The sequence below is a fragment of the Arvicanthis niloticus genome, unplaced genomic scaffold (assembly GCF_011762505.2).
Source record: "Arvicanthis niloticus isolate mArvNil1 unplaced genomic scaffold, mArvNil1.pat.X pat_scaffold_1067_arrow_ctg1, whole genome shotgun sequence".
NCBI lineage: Eukaryota > Metazoa > Chordata > Mammalia > Rodentia > Muridae > Arvicanthis > Arvicanthis niloticus.
This window is the reverse complement of record NW_023045077.1, coordinates 36731-47873: the sequence shown is the minus strand read 5'-3', so window position 1 is coordinate 47873 and position 11143 is coordinate 36731. Positions and strand designations below refer to the sequence as shown.

At 43.2% G+C, this 11143-nt stretch overlaps 1 pseudogene; it reads left to right on the top strand.

Moving 5' to 3' along the window:
* Positions 1-4: 4 nt before the first annotated feature.
* Positions 5-538, top strand: LOC117701430 (melanoma-associated antigen 10-like; annotated as a pseudogene).
* The last annotated feature ends 10605 nt before the right edge of the window (positions 539-11143 follow it).

Genomic DNA, 11143 nt, shown 5'->3' with positions numbered 1-11143 from the left:
GATCCCAGGAGCTTACGAGTTCTACAATGTGATATTTACTAAGGCCTCTGATTGCATGTGGCTATTGTTTGCCATTAAAGTTATGGTAGTGTACCCCCTTGTCCACTCGTATGGTCCTGTCCCTACACTGGGGATTACCTATGATGGGATGTTACATGGTGTTCCAGGTATACCCAAGACAGACCTTGTAATCTAGATCTTCTTATTCATCATCTTCTTGCACGACAACTGTGTCAGTGAGGAGGAGTTGTGGCCTTTATTGAATAACATAGGGCTGTATGCTGGGAGTGAACATTTCATGTATGGGGAGCCCAGGAAACTCATCACTGAGCATTTTGTACAGGAAGGGTACCTGGAATACAGACTGGTGCCGGGCAGCCTCCCTCCTAGCCGTGACTTCCTGTGGGGCCCAAGGGCCCGTGCCGAAAACACCAAGATGAAAGTCTGGATGTTTTTTGCCAGCATAGTTAGGCAGCATCCCAGATCCAATCCCTTCAGGTATGCAGAGGCTTTGGTAGAAGAGCTACTGAGGTCCTAGGTCAGGAGCACCTTGCAAATGGTACCTCTGCTCTGACTGGCACCCCATTCTAGTGTACTGGCAGTGCACATCCAACATCAGGTCAGGCAGAGTCATTGGTCTAAGTACAGTACTTAGAGCTCATTTAAGAGTTGATGGGAGGAGAATTGAATCATTACATTCTTTCTATTCTGAGTGGGTGACTTGGGGTTTCTTTTTATTACAAAATGTTCCTGCTTTTACTACAAGGTTCATTAACGAGATTTTTAAGTTGTAGATTATATTAGTATTATATATATATATATATATATATATATATATATGTGTGTGTGTGTGTGTGTGTGTGTGTGTGTTTATTATGCTAAAAGAGTCTACTATCGCATAAAAACAAAGATGCTTTCCATTCCATTCTATAGGCAGTGACCATCGCATTTGAATTGGTATTCCCTCAGCAATAAAATTTTAGTTCATTTATCTCCAGAGAAATTTGGCCAACTGTAAGGAGGCATTGGGTTTGGGGAGTTAGTGTGAGATTGAACAGTTATTTGAGTGGAAAAACCACTGAGAGGTATGGAGGGGGGAAGATGGAATGGAGCACCTAGTCCTTAACTCATTCTAGGAGTTTCTCTGCAGAATAGAGTAACTTGCACCCAGTATTTTAAGCGTGTCCAAGAAAAGAGAGATTAATTTTATTCCTGAAATTTTTTTCTGTATTCTGCTGGGCTACATATTTTTGATATGTCCTAGAGGAGTGATAACAACAGCATCTGTGCTAGTTTGAGTAAGGATGGCCCCCATAGCCTCATATAGTAGAATTCTTAGTCACTAGGGAGAAGACCTTTTTTTTAATATGATTAGAAGACTTAGGAAAATGTGGCTTTGTTGGAGTAAGTATGTCCACTAGGGGTGAACTTTAAGTTTTCAAAAGCCTATGCCAGACCCTGTGCCTGCCTGCCTGACTGTCTGCCCCCACCCTATCTTCTCTCTGCCTTGCCTGTTTCTCTCTTTGTCTCTCTACCCATGGTTCAGAATATAGCTTTCCACCACTTCATCATCATGCCTGCCATGCCTACTGCCATGCTGCCTGCTAATATGATAATGAACTGACTCTCTGAAACTGTTGGCATAAGACACTACCCCAGGGTGGAAGGGGCTGCCAGCCATCTACCTTTCCCTACTGTCCCTCTCACTCAAGGCACTGTAGCAGAATTTTTACATGCAAGATATGTGTTCTAGCAAGCCAAATGGACAGACTATCATACCCATTTCCCAGGTGAAGAGGCCTAAAGTTCCTAGTATTGGGAATTTCCCAGATCCCTGACTAATAAGTGACAAGGCTTGGCGGATACCAGGTACCTGTCTAGACCTATGGTCCAGGCTGACCAAGGTGTTCATAATGATATTAAAATGAAGAATCTGTCAGAAGTGATTTGGCTTTGAGGTCAGAACTCTCATGAGAATTTATGTACCTTATAAAAGTGACACCAGAAACCTTAGTTACTCTTGGAGTTATGAAAGAAATAGATATGTTTTTCTTTGGCTTTTAATCCATTCTTCAATTAAGCTCTGTTTGATGACATTTTCATTTTAGAAATCAGAAGAGGGCCAAGTGTGGTAGAATAAGCCTTTAGTTCCAGCACTAGGAGGCAAAGGCAGGTTTAATCCTACAGTCTAGAGGCAGAGGCAAAGAGATCTCTCTCTGAGTTTGAAACTAGTTATATGTGTGTGTATACATGTGTGTGTATGTATGTATGTATGTATGTATGTATGTATTGTGTGTTTATATATAATGAGTTTACAGATCAGCCAAGTCTTTATAGTGGAGATCCCATCTCAAAAGAAAAAATAAAAAACAAACAAACCAAAAGAAGTCACAACCATAATTTCAACATTCGCTTAGAAAAATCTTCAGTGTAATACCATATTTGCCATTCACTAAGTCAATCTTCCACAAAAACATAGGGTACAAATCATCAAGTTCTTGTCCATCTATAACAAAATAGCCCATTTCCCAAAAGCAGGTCTCTACTTCCATATAAGACTTTACCAAAATGGCTTTCTGATGTGTTTTATAAAAAAGAAAACGAAGCCAGGGCTTTGTTGTTGAAGGTGCTGTATGGTGTGGGGAATGGGGTACCTCTGTAGGCCTATGCCGAGGCATCCCTTCCCTGAAGGACCAGCCACAGGATGGGTATAGTATAGAACGGAGTTTATTTAGGGCATGGGGAAGGGAGTTGAGGGGGGTAGTAGAGACAGAGAAAGGAGAGAGAGAGAGAGAGAGGAGAGAGAGAGAGAGAGAGAGAGAGACAGAGACAGAGACAGAGACAGAGACAGAGACAGAGAGAGAAAGAAGAGGAGTAGAGGCCAGCAATGAGCACTTGGAGAGACAGGGGGAGAGGAATAGGGGGAGAAGGTACAGAGGGGAAGAGGGTAAGAGAGCACGAGAGAGAGGGGAGAAGTCAAACAGCCCCTTTTTATAGTGAGTCAAGCATACTTGACTGTTGCCAGGTAACTGTGGGACAGGGCCTAGAAGAAATGCTAACATTTTCAACATTCCATTCATGATATAATGTTTATTCTCAAAGATGATAAAATTTCAATAGATTCCTCCTTTCCCTTTGAAACCAGAATAATTTAAATTTTTATCAATTACTATAAGATAATAATCTTTTTCTAGCATATACCTCATAACTGTTCTAGTTTCTTCTCATCATCTAGTTCCAAAGCCAATCTCACTGTGTGTGTGTGTGTGTGTCTATATCAGCACCACACTCCTGGTACCAAAATCTGTCTTATATTTCTATAACAAAACACCACACACTGAGTTAGGTCAAAAGCATCCCCACCCCCAATGGCATTGCTGCCAACAGTGTTCTAAGATGCCACCTTGGACTTAACCCAAGCAGGAATATGACTGGGTAAACAGAAAGGTTGTTTGTGAGTAACATAAAACTAAACTTACCATTTCTCAGGATCTCTGGTGAGTTTCTATTTACCAGGAAAGCCAGTACTTCTATCCACCACTTAGGACATCTAGTTCCCAGTTAATCCGAAAATACAAAACAGATCCAAGATCCTGTGCTAACCCCGAAGCTGTTCTGGTTCTCACCCTCAAGGCTTTTCCTACTAGCCACTGCCTGAGGCAGCCCAGAAATTGCTGCCCAAATAAACTTTTTCTTCTATCCATGGGGCAGTATAATTAGGTGGTTCAACTCTGCTCACTTATACATTGAATATTTAAAATACCAGAAACTTACATTTTGTCTTCCAATTCTGGGCGTTAGAGTTCCTTGTCAATGACTAATCGTATGCGTGTCTGATGAGGGCTCTTTTCATGGCTTACAGTGATTATCTGGTTACTATTAAGTAGTCCAATGACCTTTTTCAGTAGATATGCATAACAAACTCTCTAGTGATACTTCTTATAAAACACACTACTATAATAGGATCAAGACCTTACATTTATAATCGAATTTAACCTTAATTACTTCTATAGAGGCTCCACTCCCAAGCATAGCCCTATTAGCATTTAAGGCTTTAAATAAATGAACCTTGTAGGTGCATAACTTTTGCTCCATAGAAACAGTTTCTTAACCAGGATAAAAGCATAATCAATTAATGAGTAATTATGAATATATTCATTACATCAAAATGTAATGTGTCTGTCCTTTTAAAACCATGTTTAACAAAGAGGACAGACAAGATAAAAAACAGGAGAAAATATTCTGGTGCATTGGCTCCAGTCTATGCTGATAAACATCTGTGGCTACACTTGTGGCTATTCATTACAATTATGGTATTACAGAAGACACAGAAGTCACTAGAACAGAATAGTAATTATGAGTAGCTCATGCATAGCAAAGTCTAATAAAATAACTATATACAAATATATAAAACACATGTATACAAATACAGACACATAAATTGTATGTATATATTACAAAGATGTTTACATTGCACAAATGCAAATCACTAGACTATGAAATGTTGGATAATTTTAAAATGAAAGTAAGACTTGCCAAAAGTCCCCCCCAGCTTCTCAAAAACTACCATGAATGCTGCAAATCAGTTTTTCTTTTCACCCTGAAAGGGTCTCCCATCCTGACTACTTCCCTCACACATGTGCCACCTCAGTAGACTCTGCAGTTCTACAGAGAACAGACAGGGATTCATGGAGGAAATAAACCAAGGGGAAGATGCTGAGAGAGAGCTGAGGTTTTCCAGGTAAGTTAATTCTGTCCTTGCTGCCAGCACTAGGGGAACCTCAGACATGGTTGTGGACATGACAACCACTGAGTTCAGCCCAATTAATCACAGTGAAATGAAAGCCTATTCTGTGGTCTCTGGAGCAGGTCTGTAGAGCAGAGATGTACCAGGCCCTGAAAAAGATAGCTGAGGCTGACTGAGGTGGAACTACCCCCAAATAGAGAGAATCTAAATAATCTATTAATGTTGTCAGACCTATACCAAATATGGGCAAACTTGCTGGCAGAGTACTTTCTTCATTTACCTCGGGAGGCTCTGGATCTTAAAGCCTTTGTGGTGAGAATTATGGCAAAGACATAAACAAGACCCATGCCCTTCTAAGGTGCTGATGGCAAACCAAAGTATCATTCCACTGTAGCTTGTTCTAGTGACCCAGGATGAAAGGAGCGCCCCCAAAATCCCTTTTCGCCCGCAAATAAGGACAGGGAGGCGGTAATCGGGTGTACTGCCACGAGGACCTTTTATTACTCCACACGATAAAGCGGAAAGACGGAAGAAACCGGAAGAGGCTCGTTTAAATACACCCTAGAGTGACGTATTCACTTCTGAATGGCTGTTCGCTCACCACCCAATATTACGCCTCGGGATAGGCCAATGACTTGGCGCTCTTTCTGCCTAGCAGCTGCGCAGAATAATTGTTTACTGCTGGGGAAACATGAGGCCAGTGCCATCTTGGAAAATGCACGTATGTAGCCACTGAAACAGTGGCTCACTACATCTCTCCCTGTTTAAATTATTAATATAAAACAGCCTTTCGCCCATTAAACGCAGCACCAACTCAGTGAGGGAAAGCAGAGGCCTGATCCTCTGTGCAAAATGACATATTGTAATGGGTTTAATTCCCATACCCAATCTCGATGTCTTTTGACAGGGATAGGAAGTCTCTACCCTGGGGCGCCACCAGGGGAGGTATTTGGCATCAAACCTTTGTGCAATCAGGCATACTTTCGGGAAATCTATCCATACTCGTGGAACATTCCCTGTCGAGTACCCACTCGCAAACACCTCTAACTGCTCAGGTACCGGTTATTCAGGCAAGGGCTGACTGGACTTAGACCTCTCATCTACCCAGTGCAATGGGACGAACCCCTGGAGTGCATAGACTGAGGGTCGCAGTCATTGGCTACTTTCCAGCCTAGATAGTCAAATTTCAGGGAGGGATGCTTGCTCCAAGGCTGTGAGTGCTTAGGCTTTAAGCTACCTTGTCACGTTTTTGTTGGGCTTTGAGCTTACAAACCAACCATCTATGAATACTAATTCACATCATAGGGCTGTATCAAGCAGGCCTATTCCCGCTCTTTAGAAAGAAAGAAAGAAAAGGCAGAAGAAATTTAAGAAGTAAAATCTCCACGGGCAGCAGGTTCCATTCACTGGAAATCCGGATCTGCAATTGCTGCTGTACCTGGTCCAACTTCCCATTTCACTTTCCTTTTAAATAAGCAGAAAGATCATGGCTTTAAATAAATGTATCATTTACAAATCTCAGAGGTGAAATACCTGGATGTGGGGTCACTGAGACACAGCTCATTTGAACCACATCCGTGAGTTGTTTTACATGGGCTTGGAGCGAATTAACTCTCTGATTGACCAACACATCCACTTTCTGTGGGAGGGTCAAAGCCTCAGAGGTTTTTTCTGAAATTTGATTAACAACAGTAGCTGCTGTAACTTGATTAACCATATTTGAGTCAGCTGTCACAGCTGCAATTGTAGGGATGGTAATAGCAGCGATAAGGGCTGCAGTTATATCAAAATCTCCTTTCTTGTCAGGATAAAATCAAGGTCTCAGACGTCTGAATGGGGATAGGGATCAGAGTGGTAAACTGGCTATTAGGCCTGCTTATAGAAAAGCAGACCAGCACTGGAATATAAAGCGAGTCACATTGGTACAAGTTAGCAGCAGCAACGCCTTTTAAGAAGGCAAGGGCATAGGTTTTTGAGAAGCAGATAGGTTAACCATCTAAATTCACTGTATATACTAGGAACCTGATTTAGGAGAGTCCAAATGGGAGCTGAGAGCGTCTGCAGATGAATCCTTGGGGGGGGGGGGGGTCTTTTTCAGGAACCACGAGTCGCCGCGTCAGTCCGTCAGTCGCTCTGGCAGCCAAAATGGATTGTCTTCCCCCTGTGGAAACACACAGACCGCTCCCCGGGATCTTATTAAAATAGGATCCGGGCCTTTCCATAGACCAGTCAAAACATCTTTCCATTTTACCATTTCTTTTGGCCTAGTTGGTTCCAGGCAATGGCGATCAGCCGCTGTGTTTCCCTGACTGTCCAAATTCAGAAAGTTGAGGGTAAAAAGTGCCAGAGAAATGGTAGCTCGTGGCACCGTGGGCAGAGCTTCCTCAACTTCTCCTTTTTGTTTTATCAAATAAGTTTTAAGGGTGCGGTGAGCATGCTCAATGATGCCCTGTCCCTGGGGATTATAAGGAAGACCTGTCAGGTGTGTCACTTCCATATGGCGACAAAATTGTTGAAATTTTTGGGAGGTGTAGGCTGGCCCATTGTCAGTTTTAAGGATTTTAGGCTTTCCCCAAGAGCTCCAAGCTTTGAGGCAATGTTGAATAACATGGGCCGCCTTTTCTCCGGTCAAAGGAGAGGCGAATATAACTCCAGAACAGGTATCAATAGAGACATGCAAATATTGTAATTTACCAAAGGATGGGATGTGGGTAACATCCATTTGCCAGATTTGTAAGGGCCTGATTCCTCGAGGGTTAACTCCTGTATGGGGAACAGGTAGGAATTGACAGCAGTTTTGGCATTGAGTCACAATATCTCTGGCCTCCCTTCTAGAGATGTTAAATCGACATCGTAATGTCTCAGCTGTCACATGAAACCTTTTGTGAAAAGCTTTAGCCAAATCTAACTTTGGCGAAAGGGCAATTGCAATTAACCTTGTGGCTCGATCTGCCAGGTCATTACCACGGGACATAGGTCCTGGTAAGCCTGAGTGAGCCCTAATATGAGTTATAAAGACAGGGGATCTACGCTTAGCCAGGGTAAGCTGAATCTTTTGAAAAACTTTTACAAGTCTGCTAGATGTCTTAATTAACCCGGCAACTTCTAATGCTTTTACTGCATTAACCACATAGAAGGAATCTGAAACAATATTTAAGGGACCTGGAAAGATTTCCAGAACCTCTGACACCACTAAACATTCCACAATTTGAGGTGAGGTTTCATGATATTGTTTGGATGTAACCTTATCATTAACCACATAGGCACCCACTCCTGTTTTTGACCCATCCGTATAAACTACCATTCCATCTGGGAGTGGCTCCTGAGACACAATATGTGGAAATATGATGGCTTGAGTTAAGGCAAATTGTAAGATGGGATGCTTAGGATAATGATTATCTATTTGACCATTGAAGGAAGTAACCAGCACTGCTCACACATTAGAGGTTGCCGTTAATATTTGGACTTGATGGGCAGTATAAGGCACTATCAAAACCTTAGGCTCTCTTCCAAAATGAGTAATGGCCGCTTTTAGCCCATGAAGGGCAAGTTGAGCAACTGCATCTGGATACCTTTCAATGATCTTTGTGGGAGACGCATTAGGATGAACCCATAACAAGGGCCCCTCCTGCCATAATACAGCAGTTGGTAAGTGTCTAGTTTTAAAAACACATAAGTCAAAGGTTTTGGTTTCATCTATGCGTTTCAACTGGGCGTCTTGCAAAGCGTTTTCTACTACTTGCAGAGCACGGCTCGCAGCTGGTGTTAAGGCCTCGGTGAGGAAATATGAGCATCCCCTTCTAAAATATCAAATAAAGGTTTCAGCTCGGCAGAGGGAATTTTTAAAAACGGTCTTAACCAATTTATATCGCCTAATAATTTCTGAAAATCATTTAAAGTATGTAAATGGTCTCTACGAATCTCCAATTTCTGAGGAATTATCTTTTCTGGATAGATAACTGTCCCTAAAAAGGAACCAATCTCTGAAAATTGAACTTTCTCAGTAGCAACATGTAGACCCCACTGTTCTAAGGTTTTTAATAATAAGGGGTATGAGGTCTGTAAAGTACCTAAATCCTTATGACACATAATAATATCATCTGTATAATGAGCCAGCAACAGCGAAGGAAATTGCTTCTTAATTGGCTCGAGGGCCATTTGTACATACAGCTGACATATAGTAGGGCTGTTGGCCATGCCCTGAGGCAGAACTTTCCACTGATAGCTCTTATCAGGTTCAAAACGATTAATAGTAGGTAGTGTAAAGGCAAATCTTGGCCTATCTTGTGGACATAAGGGAATAGAGAAAAAACAATCTTTAATATCTATAATTATAATTCTCCACTGCTTAGGCAAGGCAGAGAGTAGAGGCAAGCCTCGTTGCACAGAGCCAAATAGTCGCATCTGTGCATTGACGGCTCTCAAATCATGTAAAAGCCTCCACTTCCCAGATTTTTTTTTAATAACAAATATAGGTGTATTCCAGGGGGAGGTAGAAGGTTCTAAATGACCGAGCTGCACTTGTTCTTTAATTAGTTTTGTAGCAGCTTCCAATTTCTCAGAGGATAGAGACCACTGAGGAACCCAAACAGCCTCCTCTGTGAGCCAGGGTATGGGCATAGAACCCTCAGTGGCAACTAGGAAAAACCCAGTCCTTGTCTTCCTGCGTTTGATTCTTGTGAGACAGGATCTAACCTTCCTTGTTCGTTCCTGTCAAGACCTTTCCCTTCTTTAAATCCCATGCTTTTCATAATGTTTACGGCTTGTGGGGAGTATTCACTGGTCAGAACTAGCCCTAGGCCCTGTAAAATGTCCCTTCCCCAGAGGTTGACGGGGAGGGGAAGCACATAAGGTATAAAACTTCCTGTCTGACCCTCTGGTGACTTCCAAGTCAACGAGCGGGAGCTGACTGCAGGACTGGCCTCATATCCCAATCCTTGTAGGGAGTGAGATGATCTCTCTACAGGCCATGCCTTAGGCCACCAATTAGCGGAAATGATACTTTTATCCGCTCCTGAGTCCAGAATTCCGGTAAATTTCTTCCCCTCTATTGCTAACTGTAAGGTGTAAGGTAGTTTTAAAATCAACCACCAGATGAGCGAAGTCAGTTCCTGAGGAACCAAGCCCCTGAGAACCTCTAAGCTTCTCAGTGGATGGAAAACAATCATGCAAGCTTGGAAGAACAATCAATTGAGCAATCCTGTCCCCAGGGGAGATAGAGAATACACCTTGTGGACTAGCACAGAGAACTTGAAGTTCTCCGGTATAATCCTGATCTATTACACCGGGTGTACCACGAGCCCTTTTAAGGTGAGAGAGGAACGGCCTAATATAAGACCAACACTTCTCTCTGGCAGGGGGCCTCTGTAATCGACCGGGATCGGCTGCACCCCCATGTGTGGCATTAGTACGACTCGGGAGGTGGAGCAGAGGTCCAGTCCTGCGGAGCCCCTTGTGGCTCTGCAGTGAAAAGAGTCCCCTGAGTGTTTCGCAGTGTCCCATATCTTTTGGGGCCCTGGGATCTCGGGCCCGCATATCCGTTTTTTTGAAAAAATTTCCTCCTTAATGGCTGAGAGATTTGGGGGGAGAATTTGACCTTTTATATCTCTAATAGAGCGGCAATTTTGAGCCAAATGGTAGCCCTGTCCACACCTAGTACACAGCTTCGCTGGTATTTGATTATTTGGGCACTCCCTTTTCCTATGTCCGGCCTTCCGGGCCATATGTTTTGAAGGGAAGGTTCCACGATTCTGACCCTTAAGCAGCACTGCCGCCATTTCTAAGTTCGCCGCCGCGAGCCCTGCATTAGTAAGGGGACCTCCCAATCCTCGGCAGACTCTTAACCAATCTTGTAGCCCCTTAGCTCTCTGCAGCGCAATAGCGGCGCGGCATTCCGCCGTGGCATTTTCAAAAATCATCTGTTCTATTAGTGGCATCGCCTGTTCTGGTTCCCCAAAGATTCTACCCGCTGCCTTGGTCATCCGAGCCACAAAGTCAGAGAACGACTCATTAGCTGTCTGAATTATCTTGGACAAATAAAGGTTACTGCCTTCCTTCCTAGGGAGGGACTTCCACGCCTTTATCGCAGCTGCTGCTATCTGTGCGTAGACCTGCCAAGAATGAGCGGTCTGGTCATTCGAGTGTACGCCAACTCCCGCTAGCATGTCAAAAGTCCATAATTGCTGTCCCTCAGCATTTGCATTAATCCTAGCTTGTGCTTGTAACGCCTCATGCCACAAGGCCTTCCACTCTAGGTATTGGCCCATATTGTTAAGTACCGCCTTCACTGTGTCCTGCCAGTCTCCTGGAGTCATGGCAGCTGTACCTAACCTCTCTACTTGGGCTACAGTAAAATTAGCTCCAATTCCATATGCACGCACTGCTTCCGCTAATTCT